The following is a 6,877-nucleotide window of genomic DNA, read 5'->3' on the forward strand; positions in this document are numbered from 1 at the left end:
AAGAGAACAAAAGGATGAGCTGGATTTTTGTACTATTCTGGTACAAAAATTCGAATTTCAAACTCCAAAAGGATGAGCTGTTTATTGTCGTTAGAATCCAAATTATTGAATCGGGTTGAAGTTGTTGTTGTTTGGTGTCGGGTATGGGGCTGGTTGGGTCATGGGTTTCCGATGTTGTCACTAATTTTGTCGTTTGAAATTATTGGTATTGTCGTTTGATTGTACTCTATTTCTCAGTTTTTGCCATGGGTTTTTTTGGCTGCCGTTGTTAATTAAATGAAGAAGAAAAGAGGGCTTGGGCTGGGTAGGTTCATTTTTGGACTGGACACGTCAGGCGAAAATTGGGACTGGTTTGGCTGAGGTTTTAAATTGGGCTCCCAAAAATAAAAGAAAAGAAAATGGGTTGATGGGTAGATTATGGGGTTATTTTCTAAATAACCCCAATTAGATTTGGGGTTATTCGAAAATAATTTCAATTTTAATTTAGCTCATTCTATTTAAATTCTAACCAAATTGAAAGTTAATTGGCCAATTGCATTGCAATAATGGCCAATTTTGATTTCAATTACGATGAAATCTAATAAATTGGCTAAATTAAAATTTGATACGAATTAATACTTCCTTTAATTCTAAGCTTCTTGATTTAATAAAATCAAACACATATTTATCCAAACAAATTATTTTGATAATAAATTATATTAAAATTGAGATTTTAATTATTGAAATTATTTTTAAGATAAGCCTTGATTGAAATTCGATATTTCATAGAATAAATAGTTAAGTAATCAAATTATATAATCTCGTATAATTGAATGCAATAATATATAACCGCTACTTAAAATTATAAAATTGTGTATAAAAATATTTTGAAAAGTGAAATATTTCGATTTTATTAAAACCAAAGAAACTCAGGATTAAATTTAGTCGTGGAGGGAAAAATTAGGTGTCAACATAGTGTACACACATGCTATGAAAACTATACCATCTACCAAATATATTAAATAAACTGGTATTTTTCCATCGTTATCCCAAATCAAGTATTATGAAACTCTTATCTCAACATCCCCACCCTTATACCTTTTCAATCTATCAATTCAATCACAACAATGTATTTAGTATAATCAATTCATAACAACAGCCACATGCCATTACAAGTACAATTAGGTAACAAGTCCTAGAAGAACAATACTTGCATATCAATTAGTCCCCTATCAATCATATTGTAAGCTATCAGTTCGCAATGTTTATAATCAATCATTAACTTGTTCATCACTTAATAGCATGTATTGCAACTAAATAAACAAAGATTCAGCTCAAAATGCACATATGCAATCAATTGAGTTTTAACTCCATTTCAATGATAACCAATAACTTGTTTTAAGGAAAATCAACAGCTTATTGTATCAAACCTGATGATTCAACAACTTTCTAATTACAGGTGGCCCCAAGGGCCAACCAATGGATATCCCATGAAACATACCCCTGATCAATCAAGTTTAACTTCTATTTTAAGATACACATAGGGGTTTATATTCATTTATCCAATTTCTTCCATTGATTATGTCACAACCCTTATTGTGATTTTTTGAGTATTCTATGTTTTGACAATTTAATTCTTTATTATTGTTTTACATCATTCATGAGTTGTAGAAATGGGTTGCACATACTCCAAAACATTCAATAATGATTTATATAAGTTTGGAGTTTTGAGTAGCCTTTAATGTAATATAGTTAACTTTGATCAACATTCTATGATCCAAACATCAGATCGTAATTTTGTCAATTTCATAAGATTCGAAATGTCCATTTTGGATTAGTGGCATAGTGGTTCAAGTCTCGAGGTCCTTTTGTAATTTTTCAATGTTTGATTGAAATATGTATTTTATTGGAGTAAAGTTTATTATAGGAGTAACTTATTGATAACGACCTCTATTGAAAATTTTAGATACATCGTTGAGTCCATAATATCGAATTTAGCCAAGTAGTATAGCTGAATTGTGGTCACAGAGTTCTAAATGCATTGTGAGGGTCCGTCGGGGAGTTTGAAACTTGAATTTTCTTAGTTATTCCATTGGTGAAAACTTTCTCATCACTATTGTGATATCTTGGCCACTGATAGCGATGAATAAATTTTGATTCTTTCACCACTATCAGCGATTGTGGTGAATAAATTTTGATTCCTTCATCGATATCTCAGTCGCTGATAATGATGAACAAATTTTGGTTCCTTCATCACTATCACAGTAATTGATAGTGATGAATAAATTTTGATTCCTTTAGCTATATCGCTATACCTTGGTCCCTAATAATAATGAACATATTTTTACTTGGATAGTTTTTAAATCGGTATATCACCAAATTTTAGTATTTTTGACATTTTGGAAGCTAGGAAGCTCCATTTGAGTCTATTCTTAAGGAGTTTTTCTTGTATAATCATTAGATTTGTAATGTTTCCTCCATTTGCTTATTTTTTCAAGAATTTCCATTTCATATTCATGACTTCTTTCTAATGTTGAGATTTAAAACTCCATTCCACCATTTTCAAAGATTTCAAGCTTGTTTTTTAGAGTTTTAAAGTGAGTTTTTAAGATTGGTACTTTAGGTGATCTTCTAAACTAGTATTTCATTATTTTCCACTGATTAGTTTGCGTTTTCATCTTCAAATCATAGCTTTTCAAGTTAAAATTTGGATTTTATCTAGTAAAAAGTATGTTTTTCCTTCATTTCTACTTAATTTTCATTAGGCATTCAGATATAGAACCCTTAAAGAATAGGAAACATGATCATTCATAAAAAAAATTTAATTTCACCCATTTATTGTTTGGATCGCTTTTCAAAGTAATTGGATCCAGAATTAAAGTGTATCAATACAGGTATTCGTGGTCTTGTATTTATGTATAGATACCATATTTGATTGAAATAGATACGATTGGTGGTAATTAGATAGAGTAAAGCTTCTGATCATTGTGTTTTGGATTTGTAGATCTTCTATAAGGCAAGTTGTGATGTACCTCAACTCTTTTCTTAGGTGTTTATATATTCTGTGTATATTGATTGTGTTGTGAATCATTATGGGTTTGGAGGTACCATGTATATTAGATGACAAACATCTCCATGGGTATCGGAGTTTATTGATGGGTTTAAGTAATAAAAATGGACAACTTATTCATTCTATCTACTTGTGAAAATGTTTATGGTAAATCGTAGATAGGTGACTATTGATGTTGAGTAAATTGAGAGTGGATATCTATTTAAGAGCTTGAATCATATTTAGTGAATTTTGATAAAATGATTGGGGTTTAGTAACCACTCAGGATTATTTAATGACGTGATTGGTATTTAGTTAGCACTTAGCGTATAAATAGATTTATAGTATTTGATGTTATTATTAGGTTTTAGTGGTCACTTAGCATATAAAGGTGAAAACTTATTATGTAAATCAAGTTATGACTTAGTTTTAATTCTTTATGTTACATTATTTGCATTGGTTATTATTTTTGTGATGCCTAAATGAGGAATTGTGTTGACTTTATTATTGACTTGAGAGATTGTTATCATTGTGGTGCTTGTGCAGGGAATGGTATTGGTATTATTTGAGTACTAATTATCCTCTATTATTATTGTGATGCCCATGTTGGGGGATTGAATTGATATAAATAATGTCTTACATGACTCCCTACTATTGTGTTTCCATATGAAGACTTATATCAAGATCTATTGAGATTTGAGGAGACTTGAGCTCATTTATACTATTATCAAGTTGATTCATTACATGATTCCTCATTTCATTCATCCATAGCCCTGAAATTGGTACCATTTAGAAGCACTAATTTTGAAAGAAAATGAGACACTTTATAAAATGTAGTAACCAAGAAATATGCCGGTAGATTGATTGATAAGACTGTGATAGTATATGGGTTGCGAACTCCATATGGGTTTAACAACATAAATCATTATTATATTAAATTATAAAGTAGAACCTTTGCTTAGTTTTTCTTTGGATCAAACTTTGAAAATTTAGGGTTGGCCTTGTCTTAGGCGTATTTTGAGTATATGGTATTCAAGGGAAATCTGATAGTTATTAAAGAATTAAGTTGGTGGTTTGGAGTTGATTTTGTGTTAGAGTATGAGTTTAAGAAGTCTTATCAACTTTTGGTGCATACAAAAGGTTAGTAGAACAATGGCGATTACCGTGAAAGGGTCCATTCATAATGTCAAATATTGATAAGTGTGTTGTGAAATGACCAGAAATGGGACCAAATACCGAGTTACTATTTGGTCTTACTGCAGTGGTAGAAGTGTTGTTCCAGCGACATAAGTGTTGCTGCAGTGGTATCCCTAATTAGCCTAGGAGCCACCGCAATGATAGATCCTCCACTGCAACGGTGCCATTCTAGTGGCAGCAGTACGGCTACAACGGCCAATGAATAGTATATCTTGTTTTAAGATCAAAAATCTATTTTTCATTCTCACTTTTTCAAAAAACACTCAAGGGCTTAGCAAGGGCGATCCTTTTTAGCTTTTGGGGTTTATTTATCTTTGAGGTACGGATTATCTACACTCCAAACTTAAATTACTTATTTAGATTCATAGAAATTGTGAGAAACAAAATCATGGTGGAATTTGAATATTAGCCCTAAATTATGAACTAGTGAGAATTTGTAGGGATTTAGTTTATTATCAGTTGTTATTAATCCCAATGTCTTAGAAAATACTTGCCATGGTAGAATTCTTGATCATAATGTTATAATATGTTGAATTCAAGAGTTTAAAGGGTAGAAAACCCTAGGATGATGAAATATGGCAAATTCTTTATATTATTTGATAATTGTGAGTTCTTCATATTTAGGAAGGGTGAAATATTCTGTTAAGAATTATGTAATATTATTTATAGATCAAGACATGTTGAGATTGAATAGAAGAGCAAGGTTGTGGCTATATAGTGGTTATAAGCAAGGAATTTAGGTAATTTATGATTTAATTATAGTAATGACTTTCTTGACTCTATGCTTATATATTAGTTTGGTGTTTGTGATTTTCTTTTGGGCATTACTTGTAATTATTAACTATACAATGTATTGAACATACAATTTTAAGATGGTATTGAGATGATATATAGATCAAGTGCCACACTAACATTGTTATATATATTGGGTGTCATGTAGGCATTGTTATTGGATCAAGTATCATGCCATTACTGGTATATGAACTGAGCTTGTCCCATGCAGGTCATATCTAAGAGTCCTTGGTGACTCTAGTATGTGTGCACATCTCGAATACAAGCAATCATTATTTTATTTAAATATATATGTGTGTGTGTGTTTGTGTGTGTCTCCACTGTTGAAGAATTTGCCTACGCGTAATTAATGTACTTGAATTCTCGTATTCCTAATGACATAAAGTGTTATGACTATATTTGGTTGTCAATTTTGTAAGTTGTGTGTTGATCGTTGTTACTTGCATTTAACTTGCCTGTTTGTATGGTGTTAAGTTGAGTCGATCGATAATGCCTACCAGTACTATTAGGTGTATTGATACTACTTGTACTCTTTTTTTCATTGAGTGTAGAGCATATTCGAGAGTTTGAGATAAGACCTCAACTCTAGTCCCTGATTTAGACATCAATTCAAGAGTGAGCATTATGGTCGGGCAGCCATTAAATCATTCTTATATTGCTTATGACTCTACTTAGTATTTAGGATGATATTTTAGACTTGGTTTTTGATATTATTTAGATGTTCTTGTATGGTAACTTTCAGGTCCCAAGGGTCTTAATAATTAGAGATACTTCTAAATTTTATTTTGTTTATGATATTAAATAAGTTAGTATTGAATTTTGCTAATTAATATTGTGATTGAGCTAATGGTTATTTGAGAAAAGTGACTTGTGAAGGTAATGTTAGGTTAGATGATTCTTCAATTGTAGAGTTAGGATGTGTGCCACTCATGACCAATTGGTCATCACAAAGAAGGTATCAGAGCAATGAGTTCGTAGATCTTATTTTACAAGAAAATGTCTAGTAAAGTCTTGTGAAATAATATGGAGACATTTGTATTTTTCTTTGAGAGGCTACAAGGCTTTAGGAAGCAATTTTCACTTCTTTCTTCTTTTTGTTCTAGTACTTGATTCCAATTGGTAACTAGTGATACAAATTGGTATCTAACCTTCATCAATCTTATTTCATATATGGTGAACACTCATTCCACTAGAGTAGTAGTGGACACAATAGTTACACTAGTAGCAGCAATACTAACACCGATTACTGAGGCTATAGTTTGAGGTAAGTCTTGAGTTAGAGGCTGGGATAGAAGAGGATGACAAGAGGTATCACCTATCAGATGTAGATATTGGGTAGACAAAAGACTAGCTAGGCAGAGATTGTCATCTCTACCTCACAATAAGATGATTCGAATTTGGTCCAGATTTAAAAAGTGATGGTTAAGGAGGAAGAAATTGTAGTTCTGGAGAATATAGTGCTTGTGCAGAACGGTGAAACTTAGGTACCTATGTCTGTAGGATTAAATCTGTGAGTGTTTAGGTTCTTGATTGGTTTGGTTGGAACAAGTACTACTCCAGTAGTGCCTATATTTCCATACCCAGCCTTACAACACTCTTGTGTTGTAGCTCCCTGTATGGATGAGGGCTTTGAGACAAGAGTGTTTCCCCAATAGGTATTGGGACTGGTGATGACTAATGACTGATGATGAGCATGGATTATTATATAAGTTCATTCATGAAACCTCTAGTATTTTAGGGTACTGAGTCAAAGAATACATTTGAGTTCTTGATTACTTGTCACGAGCGTCTTCATAAGATTGACATTGTAGATATATGGTGAAGAGTTTGTGATATTTCAGTTGCATGCAGAGGTAAAGT

This window comes from Capsicum annuum, chromosome 9, assembly GCF_002878395.1.
Source record: "Capsicum annuum cultivar UCD-10X-F1 chromosome 9, UCD10Xv1.1, whole genome shotgun sequence".
Lineage (NCBI taxonomy): Eukaryota > Viridiplantae > Streptophyta > Magnoliopsida > Solanales > Solanaceae > Capsicum > Capsicum annuum.